Raw genomic sequence first — 23619 nt, forward strand, 5'->3', positions numbered from 1 at the left:
ATTAAAATAAATCAAAATAAATTAAATCAAACATAATGTATATATACATATTTAAATACATATATATATATATACATAATTAATTAATAATTCAAGTTAGAACTAAATTAATTAAAATAGAGCATGATTAATTTATATATATATATATTAATTAAAGTAACTAAAACATATTAAAGCTTTGGCTTATATCAAATTTATATTAAAATAAAATACATTAAATAGAAATGCAACCATCATATTACATTAATATATATATATATATATATATATATATATATATATATATATATATATATATATATATATATATAAATTAATTAATTAATTAATTAAAGTAACTAAATTAAAACATAATAAAGCTTAGCTTATATCAAATTAATAATAAAATAAAATACATTAAATAGAAATACAACCATCATATTACATCAATCAAAAACAAACTAGATGAAAAACATATTAAACAAAATACTCAATTAGATTCAAATTCAAAATTAAATCATTCTTAAATTAATTAATAAACCTCTTTTATCTAAAACTTGTCGGCTCTTCACACCACCTATCTGAACAGGTATTTATTCATCCGCTTACCTCTCTGACTTCTTCATAAATTCAAATCCTGATGATGAACCACAGAGGATGGTTCGAAACGTCGATGCATAAAAATAATAAAATGCGATGGATCCGGAAGATACAACCACACAGAATGCAAATCGCAGAAGTCTCAAATCCATTATTTTCGACCTATACGGAAGGGAGAAATTACAAGAAGTCCGTTCACTAGAACGATACAGGGTAAAAATTGCAATGAAGAAGTCAGACCTCACCTTTCTCAAGCGATGCAGAGACGCCTCCATTATTCCTCCATTTGCCTCCATTAAGCACAGCCTTAAGAACTACAGAAACAACCACATTTTCACCAAAGCCAGCCATTCACTCATTCGCTCAGAAATTAGCAAAATACGGTTGGAATTGAATCTATTAAACGAGAAAGCTCTTAAACTGCACCTGAATTTACCTAACCTCATTGAACCAGCACTATGGTCCAGAATAGACTCATGCGCAGCTCTAAAATCCATTAAAACTGAAGAATGGAAGAATAAAAAACACACTCAGAAATTATTAAGGAATTTAGACTTCTGTGATCCATAATATTGTATAGATAATCTTCGGCAAAATCACATAATCAAACATTTGTCGACGCGTTTCGAACCAACCAGTGTGGTTCATCGTCAGGACAAGTTGAAGAACCAATCTGGTTTAACCTGATTAAATAGAGCGTGCAGAGACTCCAACAGCTAACAGCTAACGGCTAATTTGACCTAATACTCCTGGTCAAACCACTAAAATAGTAAAATAATATTTCTAGAAATAGCTAAATAGGCAAATAAGGGAATCCAATTGTTAATTAAAAATAAATAGATAAATTATTATTAATATCCCAAAAATAATATTAATATTTTAATTAAAATGGTCATCATATCTCATAATATATATTAAATAAATTATTCTAATATTATTTAAATACAATTGAAAGGTAATAAATCACTATTCTTTTGATAATTTAGTTACACTAGGTAAATGAGTAATAATTATTTAATGGTCCATTGGTAAGTTAGGTCCTTACTATTTAGTTCTTTAAAATATATCATATTTATTATTTAAACTAATGGTCCATTAAAATACTAAGGTATATAAAATAATATATGTTTATTAATATTCTATATCTACTAATTAATTTATAATTCAAGCAACTTGTTAAAACTTTATTATTCCTAGAATTTAGTAAAAATAGGTAAATATCATAATTTAGGGTAAAGTCCCATAGTATAACTAATATTATCATAATTTATCCTTTAAACCTACTGGTCAAATAATCAATATTCGATCAATATTTTTATTCCAAAAAATATTAAGGTAACTAAGACCTTAGGTAATTATATTAATACCTATAGGGTTGATAAAGTCCATGTATATTATTAGTCAAATTTCTATTAATAATCAATATCTATTCAATATTTATTTATTCCAAAAATATTGAAGTTAACTATGTCATTAGGTAAATGTATTATTATTAATAAGGATTAAAGGTTAGACATTAGTTAAAGGGAAACTTAATTCTAAGGATATAATAGAAGAAATTATAGATGTATAATTAATGAAATAATGGAAAGATCAAATTTAATTATAATAAGCCCAATAGCATCATAAACAGGTTAAGGTTAATACAATAATTAGCCCGAAACCAATTCCTAATTTAATAAAGACTAAACACTCCAAAATAATCTCACAAACCTGCTAAAGGAAAAATTAAAGGAGGGGGGAGACAGACACCCTAAGACAAAACAAAAAGGGAGAATGAGGAGGCTAGGAAGATAAGGCTGGGACCCAGCAACTGCTAATCTTCCAGCCATCAACCCTATTAAGATTGTTCGGCCTTTTCTCAATCTCCAGGGCCTCTCTAAATTTGCGATGGTGAAACTGCGCAATTTTGGCAATGACTTGAGCCTTCTCTATACATACATGATGCATAGTCTTCCCCGCATGCTCAGCCAGGGCCGAGGACTTGGTCCTACCATGTCTTAAGTCAGCCGAATGCTCGCTAATCCGCTGATTGATAGAGCGACCAGTCTCACCAATATAAGGGGTCCCACAGGAACAAGGAATGACATAGACGCCCTTCATGTCCTTAGGGTCTATCGGGTCTTTCACAGACCTGAGGGAGCCACGGATAGTATTGAGAGGTCTAAAAGTAGCGGGAACATCATACTTCTTCAGAATCCTCGCAATCCTGTCCGTGATTCCTTGGATGTAAGGAAGGTTCACACCCAAGATACGATCATTAGGAGCCATTCGGACTGAAGGCTCTTTCTTGGCCCTAAGGAAGGCTTTTTGACCTAGGCGCCTATTGTAACCATTCTTCTCAAAGACTTCTAGGAGGTGAGCCTTCTCCGTTTCCAGGCTCTCCTCATCCGAAATCCTGACAGCACGGGTGGCAAGCGTACTAAGAACCCCTAACTTCTGAGCTGGGAAATGATGCGAAGACGCATGCAAGTATTGCTCAGTATGCGTCTTCTTTCTATACACCTGATGAGAGAAGGAACCATCCACTTTCTTAGAAATGAGAACATCCAAGAACGGAAGACAACCATTATCTTCTTTTTCCATCATGAATTTAATGGCAGCGGATTGGTTATTGAGGTGACAGAAGAAACGATCCAGCTCGTCAGGACCATGAGACCAGACAACACCAGTGTCATCAACGAATCTTTTCCAAAGCTTAGGTAAGAGGCGAGAGGAGGCCAAAGCCCTAGACTCAAACTCCTCCATGAAGAGATTAGCCACGACGGGGGACAAGGGGGAGCCCATGGCAACCCCGCAAGTCTGCTCATAGAATTCTCCCTCGAGCTGAAAAAGGTTGAGGTAAGGCAAAGCTCAACTAACTTAGCCGTATCAGGGTCAGTTAGTTTATTAATAACCATCATGGCCTCATTGATAGGAATGCAAGTATAAAGAGAGACCACGTCGAAACTTACCAAAATGTCCTCGGGCTCAAGATTAATTTTCTTAAGATCCTCAATAAACGAAGCTGAGTCTTATCTATACACTCAGAAATTCGAAAGATTAGAAAAGAAGAAAAGTGTGTGTACAAAACCATACGTAGCTTCTACACCTCGCTCAAACTCCAGAATTGAACCTGCGCAGGTAACAGTTTTTAATTCCCTGATCCTGAATAATGAAACATATCACAGGGCTATGCAGGAAATAACACATAATAAGACAGATCCACATTCGACCCCCATGAATATAGATCATCAAGAAACCAGCAAATACAGCACAAATGGTAACACAAATCCACTGAACGGCACAGATGATAATGCAGATCCATTGAACAGCGCAGATGGCAACGCAGATCCACTGAAGGGCACTCATCCACTGATAAACAAAGATTCAAAAATGCCAAACAGCAAATTTGCACTAACAGATTGGGTGAATACTACGCTGCAATGGCCAGACAACGTGACAAATGAAATCATAACAGTGCAAACGCAAAAAGGTATCGAATTTACAAAACCCAGAGTGAAAGCAATTGGAGTCGGTAAAACGATGAGCAGCGAGTATGATATTACCCCAGCAAAAAGGAATCCAGCAGAAACATTGCTGAAGTAGATCATAACCTATCACACGCACACCTAGTGGAGAACGTGCATCCCCAGATAAATGAAACACTGCAATTACTAGACAGCGTGTCAAATATAACTCCCGGTCACAAAACCTGAAGGAAGATACCTCACCATCAAATTGAGCTAACACCAGGCCATCGAATCCAGGAAATGATAAAATTAGGGAGATCATAACAGTGCAAGCGCAAGAAGAAATCTATAGTGCACATGAACCCGCAGTGAAGGCAATTGAAGTTAATAAAATAATGAGCAGCAATCACGATATTACCACCGGCGAAGACAATAAAAAAGAGGATGTTAATATCATGATAAATAACATAAGGAAGGGCAGAATAGAGTCTCAACAAATCAAAAGAAATGGCCAGACAAAAACATCCGATGGTGAAAAATTAAGTATAATAAATCTCTCAAACACCCATATTGATGAAATTACTGTAGGTTTTCTTGAGAGAGGCTTGAATTTTTCTATTTCTCCAAGCAATATCCCCAAAGAAGATATTTTGTGCAGTATAGAATATGGGATTAAGGACTTGCCAGAAAATATTAAAGAAGTCATCAGACAGGATTGTTCAATAATCCTCAGAAAAGCTAAACCTCCCAAAAGCAACATATCAAAACAGGAGTACCTTGCTCTCAAAGCTTTAAACCAAAACCCTGACATTGTGGTCTTGAAGGCAGACAAAGGGAGTGTGATGGTTATAATGAACACTATAGACTACAATGAGAAAATGCTAGACCATCTAAACAATAGTGGTTGTTACATCAAATTAAAAAAGAATCCCATAAAAAAGATCTCCAGGAATGTCAATAACTTGGTAAAATTAAGCAATGAACATAATATGAAATATCTTATTGAAACCAACCCCTACACCCCAAGGATATATGGAGCCCCCAAAATTCACAAAGAAGGTATTCCTATTAGACCCATTGTCAACACTATTGGTGGCCCTACTTACCACCTTGCGAAACATCTGGCTAAAAAGCTTAAGCCCTTGGTAGGAAATACCAGCTCCTTTGTCAAAGATTCCTATCATTTCATTAAAGAAATCAAGCATATAAAACTTGATCAAGATGACATCTTAGTGAGCTTTGATGTAAAAGCTCTCTACACCAACATTCCTATAAATGAAGCCATGGAGGTTGTTCACAAAATCACTGACCCTAACACAGCTAAATTGGTGGAAATTTGCTTGAAATCCACCTTTTTTAGCTTCAAGGATGAGATATATGAACAAACTTGTGGTGTGGCCATGGGATCACCCCTGTCTCCCATCATTGCCAATTTTTTCATGGAACATTTTGAGACTAAGGCCATTGAGTCTTCTCCCTTGAAACCTAAATTGTGGAAAAGATTTGTTGATGACACTTATGTCATTTGGCCCCATGGAAAAGAAAAATTAAACAACTTCCTAGAACACCTCAACAGCCAATCAAATTCCATCAAGTTTACAATGGAAATGGAAGAAAATGGTTGTCTTCCCTTTCTGGATATCCTCATCAAAAGAAACCAGGATGGCACTATATCTCACCAGGTCTATCGTAAAAAAACTCACATTGAAAATTACCTACATGCTAATTCTCACCATCATCCGGCTCAGAAACTTGGGGTGCTAAACACTCTAGCAACAAGGGCAATTCGTATTTCTGATCATGACAATTTTGAACAGGAGAAGAACCACCTATTGAATGTTTTCAAGAAGAATGGATACAAGAGACACCAAGGGATCATGGCTTTCAAGAAAGTTGAGAATCCCATAAACAAACAACATAAGGATGATTACGCTAGTACAGTGCACCTTCCCTACATTCTAGGCACCACTGATAAAATTTCGCACATCTTGAGAAAGAACAACATAAAAACCACGTTCAAACCTATGAAGACAATTAACAGATGCCTTAAATCTGTAAAAGACCCTATTGACCCTAAACACCACAAAGGGGTCTATTTGGTCCCGTGTTCATGTGGAAAGACATACATTGGTGAAACCGGATGATCTATATTAACCAGGATTCAAGAGCATGCTGCTGACATCAACCATAACCGCTCCAAAACCTCAGCTTTGGCTGAGCACTCCAGTAAAACCAATCATCACATTTGCATCGAAAACTCCTATGCCATGGCCAAAATTGAGCATTACCACCACAGGAAATTCAGAAAAGCAATCGAAATAAGAAAACACCCCAACAACCTAAATCGTGATGATGGTTGGAAAATAAGTGACAATTGGATGATAACAAATGATTCCGCCACTTCCTAGTCAAATCGCGACCCCTCCCTTGGTTTCCTGGTCCTCCTGTTTTTCTCACCTTAAAAATCCCCTAGGAAACTTAGTCTCCTTCACTATCTAAATTTAATGAGGCTAAGCTATATTAAATTGATTTGAATCCTTAATTAAAATAAATCAAAATAAATTAAATCAAACATAATGTATATATACATATTTATACATATATATATATATATATACATAATTAATTAATAATTCAAGTTAGAACTAAATTAATTAAAATAGAGCATGATTAATTAATATATATATATATATATATATATATATTAATTAATTAAAGTAACTAAAACATATTAAAGCTTTGGCTTATATCAAATTTATATTAAAATAAAATACATTAAATAGAAATGCAACCATCATATTACATTAATATATATATATATATATATATTAATTAATTAAAGTAACTAAATTAAAACATAATAAAGCTTGGCTTATATCAAATTAATAATAAAATAAAATACATTAAATAGAAATACAACCATCATATTACATCAATCAAAAACAAACTAGATGAAAAACATATTAAACAAAATACTCAATTAGATTCAAATTCAAAATTAAATCATTCTTAAATTAATTAATAAACCTCTTTTATCTAAAACTTGTCGGCTCTTCACACCACCTATCTGAACAGGTATTTATTCATCCGCTTACCTCTCTGACTTCTTCAAAAATTCAAACCCTGATGATGAACCACAGAGGATGGTTCGAAATGTCGATGCATAAAAATAATAAAATGCGATGGATCCGGAAGATACAACCACACAGAATGCAAATCGCAGAAGTCTCAAAACCATTACCTTTAGAAAAATTGTTTGATCAAAATGATGTCCTCCAAAATCCTCAGTCCATTTCTTTGGAGGAGGACACAGAAGAAATTAATATTGGAACAAATGATGATCTCAAAAGCATCAAAATCTATGCATCTCTAGACCCTGAGATTAAAACTCAATAGCTTAAGTTACTTCAAAATTATAAGGATGTTTTTGCTTGGACCTATGCTGATCTAAAAACTTATGATACTTCATTAATATAGCATAAGATGCCTTTGAAGCCAGAAGCAGTACCTTATCAACAAAAACTTAGGAGGATTAATCTAGCCCTTCTACCAACTATCAAAAAGGAAATTAAGAAAATTCTATATGCCCAGATCATTCTCCCTCTTAGATATTCTAATTGGGTTGCAAATTTAGTTCCTGTCAGGAAAAAGAATGGAGAAATTAGACATTGTGTAGACTTTATAAATTTGAACAAAGCATCATTAAAGGATAATTACCCTTTGCCCAAAATGGATCAGTTACTTCAAATGGTTTCAGGAGCACAAACACTTTCTATGTTTGATGGTTTTTCAGGTTATAACTAGGTGAATGTTGATCTAGTAGATAGGGAAAAGACAACCCTCACTACACCTTGGGGTACATTTATGTAGGCTAGAATGCCATTTGGCTTATCAAATGCTGGAGAAACATTTCAGAGAGCTGTGGGTGTAGCTTTCATGGGTCAGGTAAACAAATTTTTGGTTATTTATCTTTGATGACATTACATTTTTTCAAAATCTGATCAGAAACATCTAAAGTACTTGATCAAGGTTTTTGACAGGTGTAGGAAATTTGGGATATCATTGAACCCTAAAAAGTCTTTGTTTGCTATCAAAGAAGGAAAACTATTAGGCCATATAATCCCAATGAAAGGAGTGGTAATTGATCCCAAGTGTGTGTCTACCACTGAAACATTGACCTTACCCATAAACAAGAAAGAAATTCAAGCTTTTCTGGGTAAGATTAATTTTTTAAGGAGATTCATCCCAAATTATGCAGAGATTGTAAAAGATATAATTGACATGCTCTGAAAGGATCATGAAGTTAAATGGACTATCTCTTCCAGGCATGCATTTGATTAGATTAGGAAATCTATCTCCGAAGCTCCCACCTTGGCCAACCCTGATTATACTAAACCATTCATTATCTTTTCTTTTGCCTCAAAAACAAACCTTACTATTGTTCTACTACAAAAGAATGAAGATTCCCATGACCAGCCCATAGCATTTTTCACTAAGGTTATGAGATATGCCAAGCTTAAGTATGACATAATCGAGAAGCAAGCATATGCCCTCATTCAAGCCCTGAATTCTTTCAGGATGTATGTCCTACATTCACCTATTATTGCTTATGTTCATAATGGTGCTATAAAAATCGTTTTAACTCAAACTGACATGGATGGGAAAAGAGGTAGGTGGATCACTCAAATACTTGAGTTTGATCTAACTATCAAAACTAAAACGATAGTAAAAGGATAGGGATTAGCCAAGCTTCTAGCAGAATCCAATTGCAAAGTTCTTGGAATCAATTCTATTTTAGAAGTACAAGGGAATAATCAACAAGAACCTTCTATTCTTGTATAAGGGAAGAATCCATAAGAACCTTCTCTTCAGCCCGTAGAAAAGAATCCACAAGAACCTTCTCTTCAACCCGAAGAAAATAATCCACAAGAACCTTTACCTTCAGATCAGATTAGCCCTTTACATATTGATGACAAATTTCTATTGTTAGATTGGTATCAAACATTGTAAATTTTCTGCTCCAGTTTGAATGCCCATCATAATTTTCCAAAGCCCAGTGTAAAAATCTTAAATTAAAAGCATTCAAGTACTGCATAATAAATGCAAATTTGTACTGGAAAGATCCAATGAAGATTTTGTTATTATGTTTAATAGAATTAGAAACTGAAGGAATCATTGATCAGTTCCATACAGAATTTTGTGGAGGACATTATGCTTGGAGAGAAACAACAGAAAAGATTTTAAGGGGAGGAATTTACTGGCCAACATTATTTTTTCAAGTAGGGGAAAAGGTCATAGGTTGTGCTCCTTGTCAGATGTTTTCTCGTACGTAGAAACTAGCAGCTCTTCCACTAGTACCATCAATAATCTTAGCACCTTTCCTTCAATGGGGATTAGATTTTGTTGGAGAAATCCATCCCACTTCAAGTAATCATCACATATGGATCCTCACAAAAATAGACTACTTCACTAAATGGGTATAAGAAATTTCAGTAGGAAATGCTACCGATTTGGTAGTAATTAAATTCATTGAAGGAAGTACCTTATCTAGGTTTGGTTGCCCAACTCAAATTGTCACAGATAATGCAGCAACATTCTCTAGTGTTAAAATGATTGAGTTTTGCCAGAAATATCAAATTTTGTTACATCATTCAACTCCATACTACCCTCAAGGTAATGGCCAAAAAGACCCTATCATATCATAAAAAGAGCTGGGACTTTCATTTAATTTATACAGTATGGGAAAAGAGAATAGCTCCAAAAAGATCTACTAGGAAATCTCCTTTTTAGTTAGTCTATGGGAAAGATGCAATTTATCCCACCAATTTGGATTTCCCAGTTTTAAAATTCTTGCAGGACTCAACAGATGAACCTAATGATTTTTCAAGAAAGATAAATTAGATCATTGAACTAAATGAAAACAGAGATGAATTTCAATACAAATTGAAGAAATATCAGAATAAGATGAAAATCCTGTTTGATAGAAGGGACAGGGAAAGGGACTTTAGGGAAAGTGACCTAGTTCTAAGATGGGAGTCAAGGAGGGAGGAAAAAAGAACGCATGGTAAGTTTGACAACCTATGGTTTGGTCCTTTAGCAATTGCTGAAGTAAAGGGTAACAACACTTTTGTGCTACAAAATCTTGAGGGACTATATTCCACTTATCCTGTAAATGGAAGTTTTCTCAAACATTTCATTCAATATTGAGAAGTTGGAATACATTTCATTGTAAATACTCTGGTTTCTTCTACTTTCTAAGCTGTAGAGAGATTTTTTACAGCAAAGGACTCCATAACCCGAGGAGAAGGCACATGGATCTGCAGGTTCTCTACATTCTACATGAGAAAGCAATCCCCAGTTGGAGCCAATGTTGTAGCATTTTTTGGTTTTGATAAGTTAGAATAAATTAGACAAAAAATGAACATGTATTTACAAAATGTTAAGATAGGATATGGACAGAAAGAATATTGAATAAAAAAATGTTAAGAAAATATTTTGATAAATATGTCCATATCAAAGAAAATGTTAGGGTAGATGCCATAAAAAATGAATGCAAAATAAAATGTTAGGTTAGACAGAAAAGAAAAAGAAAACAACTCTGAAAGTTTTGCAAATATGAATGCCACTACTTTGTTCTAAACTCAGTTTGAAAAATAATAGTTGTGTGTAGTTTGTTTAGATGCCACACTAGGTTATTTTATCCAATTATACAATTGTGTCATAATTGGATTTGTTTTAAATTAATTCTCATAGGTAGAAAATAAATTGGCTCAACAGTTTAATCTGAGACAATGGAAGAAAAAAGGTATAGAGATAGATTGTTCATAAAAAGAAAATATTGGGTTGCTAGTTCAAATGCACTCTGGAAGGATAAGTAAAAATGTTAGCAATAGAAGGGTAGGTAGAAATGTGAAAGTTTGAGATGCTGAAATGGTTTGCATCATTCATGAGTGAGTGAACCTTGGGCAGAAGAAAGTGTGATGTGTGATACCACTGTCAACTGTTGGATGACTACTGATTGCTGACCGTAAGATCAATATCGCATCGCATAATTCATGAGTGAATGAACCTTGGGCAGAAGAAAGTGCGATTTTTGATTCATACGCTATCACTTCATTCATTAAAACACTCGGACCCACATCTGCCACATCCGCCTATCATATCGCGACCCCACCATTCATTCCACGCTCACACGTTAAACTCCCCCCTCCTCACCTCTCATCCCGCACACTCCTCCGCAATCATACAGCCCACACTCCCTTTTAGCCCTCATTCATCGTCAAAATTTTATTCACCGGGGGAGAGTGGGCAGTCCTTAATACCGCCCATATAAACCACAAAAGTAAAAGTACCTTTTAGTCTTTCAAGACTAAAATCCCAAAACCACAAACCGCTTTGTCTTGCCCCCGAATGCGGTATCCTTCATAGCCATTGCCATCACCCCACATCACCTCCACGTCACATTCACTTCATATTTCCCATCCAAGCATATGCCGCCTATCCATTGCCCATTCATTTTCTCTCCTGCACATTTAAAACAAAATTTCCATTAATTAACCCGTTGGATAATGAATGAACTTTCAAACTTTCCATGCCACCTTCCCACTAAATTTTTCTCTTTATAAACACTGTGTCATGCATTTCAAATGTTACACAGTTAACTTTTGTGATCAATAGTATTCTTCAAGCCCACTTGCTCAACAGCTCAGCCACTGTCTGACATTCTAGCAGCCACTTGTCCTGTTCACAAGCACACCTTCTAGGTCCACTTGTCAATTACCTGTCTCCACTCTGTTAACTCCTTTTACCATTTTTTTGTTTACAGTCCACAGTTTCATTTGAAAAAATTCCTCCTAAGGGAAAAGCAATTGCAGAAGTTTCAAATCCTCTAATTCAACCATAGATTGATTTCCACCATACTCCATTAGTTGTAAAGGATTGTAAAATCATTGAGACTTATTCTCAATTTGATTTATTTAAAATTTGTTGATGGTAGGAAGAGTAGCTAATTGACCAGAGTGATGAAATTTGGCTCTAGGAAACCCAATTACCCCATTATACTTTTCCACAAATACACAGAGCTCCAGATTTCATGAGAAAATGCGATGAATCCTATGATCCCAGTTAGAGAGCCATTATCTCACCTATTGGAGAAATCCTCTGTCATATTAACACTAATTCAATTGAGAAAATGTTGTAGGCCCCTACCACTACACCAACTCATCCGTTTTCTCACGAAAACATGATAGAAGCTTATAACAAATTGGACTTTACCAAGAGATCCCAAACCCTCGAACTATTTCTAGCAATTGGTAGTCCTCTACCAAAGAGAAATACCCCTTATGATTCATCTATGTTTCCTGATAGAAATAGGCATATTACTACTATCCTGTCCTTTTTTCTTGGTTATCGCTATGATCAGTGTTTCAATGAAGCCATCCTTGGTTTCTTATCCATGTTTTCTTCTGATTCTAAGCCTACTATTATTTATGATTTTAGTCATTTCATAGCCGAAACCATACATGATTAGTTTGTCAAATTTAACACTGAAGAAGTATTCAAGTATGCCTCAGTACTTATATATATGTTTATATCTTTTTAGGGGGAGAAATTCCCATTTTCTTTGCAAAAACTTGATGAAGAAGGATCACCATAGTCAGTGATTTTTTGGACTTCAATGGGGATGAAGGAGAAAGAAGAATTCAAATATAAGCAGTTCATAGAACTATTTATTCATCTAGCCCTCAGGCTTATGAGAAGCACTCCATTACCAAGGATTAGTGAAGAGATTGTTAAAGAACTTCAGTTCATAGATCAAGCTACAACAAGAGATTGGTATTGCTACTAGAACTACATAGAAATCAAGGTTTTTGGTTATGAGCTTCCAGCCAACAAACTGCCAAAGTACCTCCCTGTTAGAATCTTTGAATTGGACTACTTGATGAAAATATTAAATACATATGAAGTACATTTCGTAGTTGCCAAAAAGAAATTGAAATTTAAGCTCAAAGCTCAAGTTGGTCCCTTCATTTGTAGTACTAGGGTAGCAGGGGAGGAAGCTGATAAGCTACTAAAAGAAATGAAATTTGCTCTCAGTTTTTCTTGGTCATATGACCCACTGGGGGTCATCTCCAAACAGAGGGTGGAAAATAAGTTCACATCATATCATCATACAACAAGGCCTAATATATAAAAGTTCAAGAATCAGTGGGAATGGATAGAGAATACCCTCCAAGAGGCTGAGGAGCATGTAGTCTCTACATCAAATATGAAAACTCTAATTGCATAGGAAAATATAGCCAAGAGAGGGAGGCAATAACAACCTTCACTTGTAACAGACGAAACAAGCCAAGGCTTCAAGGTTCTTCACAGGAAAAATAAACAAAGAGTCTTTATGAATGTTGATTGATAGTCTAGTGAATAGTCTATACAATCTCCAACTCAGTCTACCACTTCTCATGAACAACAGATAGTCGTAGTTGTTGGGGGAATTCCAGAGAATAATGAGGAAGACATATTCCATGTCCTTAGTGAAATCAAAAGAAAGAATGAGGAATTGAAGTTTAATACTTACCCTAAGTTTTGGAATCATTCTTCTAGCTCTCAAGCAAGGCTTCTTTCAGCCTTTGACTCTGAGAAAGGGAAGATGCAAATGGCTTTCTTGCAGGCCCAAGTTCCCCAACCTAGGACTGCAACACAATATAAAAAACACACTTCTTTTGAGTTCAATGTTCAGGATGTGCATCCAATTGATAAAATTTAGATGCACAAACAAACTAGACAGATGATTGCTTCAACCTTAACAAACATTGCTATAAGTTTGTCAAACTTCTAGGTTACATTGGCCAACATTCAGTCACAATTAAAGTTGTAGAAGGTCTCTTCGTTAGTAAAGGATACCAAGATTTAGTCCCTAGAAAATCTAGTGCTAATGATGGGATATGATCCATCAAACATAAATGCTGCAGAGAAGCTCATTAAGAAAAAGAACATTGAAGTTGCAGGACTAAAGAGACAGCTGAAAATACCAGCATCTGAGGATCCAATGGCCAAAGAAATTGAGGAGATGGAGACTCAAAAGTCAGACATGATGAAGCTCATCATAGAATAGAATTTGAAAATAAAACAAATGGAGGAGTAGATGGAGAAATTGGTTAAGGAGAAGGTGGAAGCTATCAAGAACATTAAAACTTCAACATATGTATTTCCTCTTGCAACAGTTCCCATCACCAGAGTTTCTACTACAGCCACTGCATCAACAATAGGTACAGTAGAAGGAGTTGAATAGCTTACTGAAGCCATTCAGAACTTGTCTATCCAGATAGGAGAAATCAATAAATTAAAGGATGAACTCAAATAATTATGACTTTTGATGTCTATATCAGATAGTACACACACAACTGAAACAAACAGACTTAAAGGCCAAGTCGAAGTGTTGAAGAAAGAACTCATAGAATCCTTCATAGGAAATAAGTTGGGTTTAGCAAAATAAATTTTGTGGGAAGAAATCACAGAGTCAATCAAGGAGATTTAGCCCTCCATTAAGATAATATTCAACCAAAAATATCTCTTGGAGAAAGCTGAGGAAGCAGTGGAATCCATAACTAGGTAGCTGGAGGATATGCCAGAGACTGCCTCTGATATAATCAAATTTCTGAATTCCAAGGATGACTTTGAGCCTGAGGAGTTAGGGATAAGTGACAGAACTGCAACAATATTATAAGTAAAGAAGATTATCACTAAGAGAAATCTAGACCTTCAACTACAAGAAAAGTACAACAATGTTAACAACATGGTTCAGAGATTCTTCAACAAAATTGAACCTTTGATCAAGAAAGGTTTACCTTCTATGATGGTTATTAATTATAAATTGATGCCAATTGGGGATTATGTCAAGAAGTTAACAGAGGTGGGCACCCATGCAGCTTCAGTAGCCAATATCAAAGATTCAACAACACCAACTCTCATAGTAAAAACACTCAGGGATTCTTTCTTCATCCTGGATGAAATCAAGCATATATTTTTGGTAAAGCCCACTTTTACTAAAAACACTGAGATGGATGAAATATACAGGAGGGTAACAAAGATTTCTATCCCAGATAAGAAACATTGGGAAGAATTAACATATTTACTTGATTAAGGATTATTGAACAACATTCAGCTTTTGAGGGAACAGTCAACCAACTTCAACCACTTTTCAACTTTTTCAGTGATAGTCATCAAACAATGCAACACCAAAGCAGTGCCAAATCATTAGACAGTTTTATTTTTGATTGTGTAAATAATATATTTTTCTAAAAATAGTTTAGGATTTTTTTCATCCTACTATTGTATAAATAACTCTCTTCACGAGTTATTAAGGGTTGCACCCTTGAAGAAGAATTTCTAGACATCTAATGTAATTAATCTTTTTGGATCATTAATACAAATAAAAGGATTCTGAATTCTATTTTGCATAGTTTGTGTTTCCTATAAGTGTTTCTAGTATCATTCATTATGTTTTTCTTCATATACACATGTCTTGTAGAGACAACTAGGTAGGAGTATTTGTATTTCAATATATTCCTATAAGCTTTCTGAAGTGATAATCTATAAAGAGAATGAATTAATGTACTATTTTTTAATTAATTCCCTCAAAATTAGTAAATCATCATCATCTTTTGTAAGTTCGTGTGTATTTTATTAAACCTATAAACATAGTTTAAAGGTTTTCATACTTATGATTATCTAGATTTCAATTTGAAAACTGTGGAAATCATATTACTTTTCTATTTCTGTTCATCATCATAAAAGCTATTTCACTGTGTAAATATTTATAGAAGCCCTCTACTGAGATATTGATATTATTGAAGAGGTTAGGCACATTAGTTCTATATATGTTTCATCCATTGGTCTCCCAAATTAAAACGAAACCCCCAAAACATTTATCTTAGATGCTCTGGCATAATAGCTGACCATTATTATCTTAGAGGTACAATACAATGGATATATTTTATTCCTTTTCCAAACCCTTTGTCTTTTGAGACATCCTCTTCTTGCTTCTAGCCTTAATCTATTATTTACTCTCTAAGAAGTCAAGCTTCACTGAAGAGCACCAATTTTGATACCAATTGTTGGAAATGTATTCACTACTGAGAGGGGGGGAGGGCGAGAGGGGGGGGGGGGGGGTGTGAATCAATAGTGATGGCCTTTGTACCAATTTTGTATATTTTTCATAGCCTCATTTATCCATGCACATTCATAACATTATCTCATCAAAACATGTAAGAAATAATAAAATCAAAACATAATAATAATGAGAAATATCAACACAAACATGAACACGTAAAAACACAAGTATTTCTAGTGGAAACCCTTTTAGGAGAAAATCATCTTGCTGCTACTTCGCTCCCCAATTATTTTATCAATATGTTGAACCAAATTTACATGGATTAGCTTACAAACATAAGCCGTAAGACTTAGATTCCTTTATAGTATGATGGCATCTATTAAATAATAAATATGTTTCTCTCTAAGATCTACATACTACCATCCACTGGAAGTTCCCATGACCAACGATCCTTTCCCAAATCCCATTGGACTATCCAAATCCTATTAGATGGAGAAATATCTTCCTTATACTGAATTCTCCAAATCACTGTCTACTATGAAGCCTCCACACCTTCACTTCCTCCATGCGAACCATGTTTCATAAATGTTTCATACTGGTTTCTCAATCTTCCCAACATGAGCAACCCAACAACACCATCGTTCTGCACATCAAATCTATATCAAAGCATTTTCCCTAGAGAGAGTTATTTTTTCTCTTCTACTCACAAAAATCTCTTCTCTCTAACACACCACAAAATGTCAATTTTCATCCACTCTGCAACACAAAAACTTTGAATATTTTGTTCTCAAATCATCTTTGAATTCTGCATACACAATTCTGATATATCTCCACAATACTATGTGAAAATATGAAACATTATCTACTCACTCGCAATTCCCTCACAATGGAATTCTCTCACACTCTAAAAAACAACCAACCCGATAGACTTAATGCCTTCCTCTATTTATCAATTTTCTATGATGAGTAACTTAATAAATACTATGTTGAATTTCCACAACCTTGGTTCTAGGTTAGATTCTTAAAATCACTTACACTACCAAACCAAGAATCTCAACCATAAACTACTTTGCACATCGAAAATATAAAGCAATAAATCACATATGCACAAATATACACGATTTTTAACAAAATAGTACAATATGTACAATCCCAATCTTTGTTATATTAAGAAGAATATAAATAATATATTGGCCTTCAAAAAGACCTCTCGAATGTTGTTCCTCGGCCTCCACTTTAGACTTATCTCCATGTTGTCATTAATCCTTTCTTGCTATGGCTAGGGCATCTGAATTCAAAAGCTATATTGGATGAATGTTGCATAGGATGGATGGTCTAAAACACATCAATTCACCCTCATTTTATATCAAAATGAGGGGCTCCAATGAATTCATGAAGGGACATGTCTCTTGGACGAATTCACTTCAAGCTTCTATGACATGACTACCCATAATTATTTGTCACCTTCAAAAATTCATAACTTTGTTTCTAGAGCTCCCATTTAAGTGATGTTTGGAGTGTTGGAATTGGTTCGCCAAGATTCATCACCTCAAAGTTTCCCAAGAAAAATTTCATCATGGATTTGACCCAAATCCCAATGGGTACAAAACCCCATACTTGGGTTCCAAGCCCATAAGTGACCCTTGTGGAACCTTTCCCTTGAAACCCTGAACCCTAGGGCTTGGAGTACCTCCCAAGATACACAAATAAAGACTCCCTCTTAACAAGGGAGGTAATTTTAAGGCTAGGATGTAACTCATCATCATCATCACTACTCCCAACACTTGCCCAACTCTTGGTTCTCACAATCGTAGCAATCCTTGTACGGTGAGCTATGCCCTTCTCGGAAGTGTCGTTGTGACTATAGGAAGCACTCTTCTTCTGCTTCTTATCCTATAATGTCTTCCACTCTCTACTTGATTCCTTCGTGCCAGTCGTAGAAGAAACCTAGTTCCCAACTGACCACATGCTCTTCTTGGATGCAAAGTCTCCCTTTGAATCTACAAGCTCCCTCTCGAACTAGACTCCCTCAGAGTCTCTAGAACATAGAACTTCTCGGGAAGGTGTACCTTATTCTCGAGACCCTGTAATTTCTCCTCTGAAGCCTACACTTGCACCTACACTTGCTCCTGATTTTCTCGAACCTGCGCCTACTTCTTTCCATGATCTACAGGCTTGCCCGTCAACCTGTAGAGACCATACTCCCTAACTCCAAGTATAATCCCATTGGAGCTAGAGCCTCCGGGCCTGATTCTTTCCTTTCCATCTTGGAACAAGACCTCAAACCCATTCCTCTCGATCATCGAGATGGAAATCACGCTATATCTGAGTCTTGGTACAAACAATACATCATGGACCTGCATCACACATCTTGTCTCCATTCTGAATGGCACAACACGCGATCCTTGGATCTCGAACTGACTCTTGTCACCCAACACCATGTGCAACTTTGAGTCCCATTCCACTAGAGTCTTAAAAACCTCCTCTGACCTTGTCATATGCTTCTTCGTACCACTGTCCACATACCATCCATCCTCAATGATAGTACCCTATGAGAAATAATAAATCACAGAAAAGTCCTCCTCTTCCAATATCCTAGAGACATCATCTATCTCAGCTGAAGTGGTAATATCGATGACCTAATTTCATTTCTTCTTCTCATCATTTCCCTTCTTCTTCATTGTACATCTCAACGAAAAATTACCCATCTTGCCACAGTTGAAACACTTCAATTTACTCAAGTCCTTATTTTTCTTACCCTTCATTGGCGATGCAAGTACCATGTCATCATATGAAGCCTTCTTCTCTGAATGGAGATCCTTGTCTCACAATTCATCCTGATTGAATTCATCCCATAGCCTATCCGAGTCTAGCAGCTTCTCCCTAGCAATGATCCCTTTCATGAAGGGCTTCTGATCCTCAGTGAACCCTTTCAAGGCAATCCTTACAATATCTTCGTCTGAGGTAGACACACCGATGGCAGAAAGCTCATCTTTGACATGAGACAATCTCATTTGATAAAAAGTCACCCTTTCACCCTTTATCATCTTGGCGGACTTTAACTTATCCTCCAATACCAGTACCAAGTTCTTGTTCTTATTCTGGAACAAATTCTGAAGAGCCATCCACATCTCATGTGCATTGTTCTTCCTAGAAAAATGAGGTATTAGGGCATCCTTCACACCATCTAGGATGATCAATCTCTCCCTCACATCCAAATCTTCATATATTTCTGCCTCGTTAGGGTTTTTAGGGTCTTATAATTTATAGGATCAATTGATGATTATCTCTTGATTTTTTCTATTATTAGATGTTGTAGATGGTTGTTTCATTTTGTAAATTATTTTCAAAACTTCAAAAATAAATGAAAAAGAGAAAAGAAAAAATAAAATAAAATAAGGGATATAAAAAAAATGATATATGTGAAAAAAAAGAAATGAACAAAAAATTAGAAAAATAAAGAAACAGTGCCCCCCCACAGCGAGCTAGTTAAAATGCCTCTTTATATTCAAAAAATGTCAATTTTATAAGGTTTTAAAACATAGTTATTATTCTTTATTTGATGTAATATAATATCGCAAAGGATATTTTATCTTTTAGTAAATAAAGTTTGTGGTATAGTTAATGGTATGATCGACTCCGTCTAAATCTATGGTGGAGGGGTGTTTTCGGCCGCTCGCCCCGCCCCACACTCCCAATACTTAACACGGGGGAGGGGCACATGAAAATAAGTTTCCGCTAAAACCCCCTAGATCAACGTGGCGACACCTAGGGAATTTTGGGGGGTCCCCTCTCGATACCACTTATTGTCTATATCCCCCCATGAAAGACTGCCTTCATCTCCCGCCAACGGCTTGCCCCTTCACCACTCATATCCCCACACATACCTGTTACCCCCTACCACTCTGCTTTTGCCATCTTTCCTACCACATCACTCCCCTCCACATCATATGTCTGTTCAATGTTCGAATCTGTCGTGACATCAAAAAATGAGTGTTATTTCATTTATTTCCCATGGTCTATCTATTTTACAAATAAATCCCTCCCACTCCAAAAATGGTAATTGTGTCATTATACAACCAATTTAACTATTATAAAAAATCCTTTGATGCTAGTATTTCATTTCTTTTAGCTCACCATTAATTTCATAGGAAAAAGAATAAAATTTTACCAACTGTTAGCCTTCAACAACAACTTGCCTATGCATAATTGACAATTTCCTCGAGTAACCCTGTTCTTCAAACTTTTTTTTATCAAGCTTTATCTACTATTGTTCTTCCTCTCACCTTCTCCAGTTTAATGATGTCAAATTGTAAAGGGAAAGTTTACATAGTCAAATCCCCTCATTCCCCGAGTCCCATGTTTTGATAAATCTCCCCTGATAAACACCCAATAAAAAAATGCTAAGACCTAGTCTGAATTTGACCTATACGAGCTCCACAACTAGGTAAAGAAAAATTTCATGGAAACAAGTGATGAATTGAGTTTTTGGGAATCCGTTCTCCCTTAGTTGTCTTCCCCCAAACTCACTTTTTCCTTGAATTCTCCATCTGGTGCCATCTCCGATATTTGCCAAGTCAAAGGTTTGTCATTTCCGATAATAATGATGTCATTTTCTCCATTTCCCCTGAAAGTATCTGTCAGGCCATGAAAATTGAATACCAGGTCTCCTGTCATCTTTTTTCTACCAATGTTTTAATGGAATAGTATAAAACATTAACATTCCTTCAGAGACCCCAAATTTTTGAGTGTTTTCTTCTAGAAAATGTTGAATTACCCTAGACCAGTCCCCCATATCCAATCTTAATTTTCCCTAAAATTTCCAAGCAAGTAATTTCTATGGTAAATCGACTGCTCGGGTACCATAGTGATCACTAGATAGATGAGATAATGTTAATATTTTTCTCCACTTTTGCAGTTGACAAACAACCATCAATCATTTTCAATTACAGTCAGTTTTTGGCCAACTCAATCCATGACCAGTTTGTCAATTTCAAAGTTGAAGGTGTCTTTAAGTATCAGTCAGTGCTAGTTTACCTCATGCTATTTTATCAATCAGACAGGTTCAAGTTCCCTTTACAGAAGACAAATAGCAAAGGAAACCCTTGGTCAGTGATTCACTAGACTTCTCTGGTTAGAAATAACTCAGAGGAGTATTCTTATATTGATTTTGTTGACAAATTTTTACATACCTCACTATGTTTGCTTAGCAGTGATTTGATCCCAAGGATTTCACCAGAAATAAAGAATTTTTTACACTTGTTAGAGAAATCCAAAGTTGGAGACTGGTATTTATACCAGAACTACACTGATATTAGAGTTTATGGATCATAATTACCTCCTTATAGGTTTCCAATGTTTGTACCAGTTAGGATATTTTCATTAGAATACACTAGGAAAATTCTAAACATGGATGAGTTGCATTTTGTCTCCTACAAGAAGAAAGCATAGTTCAAGTTGAAGGCTCATATAGGGCCCTATATTATCAACACCAAAGCTGTAGCAAAGGAAGTGGATGCTATTTTGAGTTAGATGAAATTCAAGATTAGTTTCTCTTGGTCCTATGATCCCCTAGGCATCATTTCTAAGCTTAGATTGGAACAGAAGAGTACCTCCTATGCACACACACCAAGGCCTAAAATTGAACAATATGTTAACCAGGAGGAATGGACAAAGGGTACTTTATAGGAAGCTAAAGAACAACTAGTTAGTCAATCATCCATGCAGACACCTCTTCCCAAGGAAAAGGAGGGAAAAAGGGAAAGGGAAGCCATTTCTCTTACTGATTCTGACAATAAAAATGAAAGGTTTATTGTTTTTAAAAGGAAAAAGAAGGACCCAAACACTGCTCAAAAATCATATCCTTAGGTCAATCCTCAGTTTAAGCCTCAGGTAATTACTATCCAAGATGAAACTCTAGAGGAAAGGGACATATAGCAAACATCCATAGTGATTTTGTTAGGAACTCCTATCACTCCTTCTACTCAAATGGAAGAAACAGTCCAATATCTAGTTCCGAAATTTCAACTCAACAGAGTATATTTTCAAGATACAGGGAGATAAAATTGAAGAATGAAGCTTTGAAGGCTTCCACCTACTTTGAATTCTAGAAGCAGACAACTAAAACCCGGCACAAATTACTCTCTGCATTCGATTCAGAGAAAGGATAGTTCCAAATGGCCTTCATGGAACCTTTAGTACCAACTCCCAGGAGTGTTGAAGACTACAAAGCCTCCATTTTCTCAATTGATACCAAGAAGATACATGAAATCGATCAAATCGATTTACACAAGCAAACATGGGAGCTAATTTTCTCAACACTTACCAGTTCAACCATGACCGCTTCAAAATTACAGTCATATTTGAATAACATGAATTCTTAGTTAAAGATTGAAAATATGTCATCATTTTCTAAGGACATCGAGATCAAATATCTAGAAGATTTGATCATAAAGCTAGGACGTTACCCTAAGGATATCAAAGAATTAGAAGAGCTCACAAAGGGAAAGAAGGCAGACATCCAAGCATTGAGGAAACAACTAAAGCTACCCTCAACACAACATCCTCAAGCTAAAGAGGTTGCTAATATTGAAATGGAGAAAGAAAAATTATTTACTATAGTGGTTTAGGAGAATGCACATATATAAAATATTGAACCGGGTATGGAAGCACTATTCAAACAAAAAGAATAGTGGGAAGTGGCAGAAGCATCTACATCAAGCACAAGTATAGTAGAAAAAACTTTAGAAAAGATAATAGCTTCAGATGAATTGTCATCAATTCAAGCCAAGAAAGAGAAATTGTCAGCAGCATTAACTCAGATGGAGGAGAATAAGATTAAAACTGACAATGCATATTTGTTAGAAATGTAGAAAAATTACAAGCTCATCCAACATATACAAAAATATGAAGACTGGTCCTTTGTCATTCAGATGTTGGCAGAGGCTAAGAATACTATTTGGAAGGATATAAATGACAACATAAAAAATATATGGCCTTCAATTAAAATCACTTTTGAGCAGGAAGAACTTGTGAAAAGAGTCAAAAAAATAGTACAAATCACAAAGGAAGATTTGGAGTATAGGCCGAAAGAGACACAAAAGATTATCAAGTTGTTGAATTCCAAGACCAAGGAGGAACTAGAAGACCTAAACATTCTAGATAGGACAACAATAGTCATGGAGGTTAAGAGAGTCTTAACAAAAAGTAATTTGATGATACAACTGGAGAATAAATGCAAAGACCTTGAGTTGTAGATCAGGAGGCTCAACAAAAAGTTTACACTACTACAGGAAAAGGGTTTACCTACTATGAGAAATTATAATGGCAAATTGATTCCATTAGAAAAATACCAAGAACAGTGGTGCAACATAGGTGTTTATCCTCCAAGTTTTTAAAGGCCAAAGGAGTTATTAGTGGAGAATAATTCATATAGGGAATACAGTTTGATTTGAATATTCAACTTGAAATCCACCACCT

This window comes from Pinus tabuliformis, chromosome Q (genome assembly GCF_031772625.1).
Source record: "Pinus tabuliformis cultivar Carrire ecotype Pingquan chromosome Q, CPIR1, whole genome shotgun sequence".
NCBI lineage: Eukaryota > Viridiplantae > Streptophyta > Pinopsida > Pinales > Pinaceae > Pinus > Pinus tabuliformis.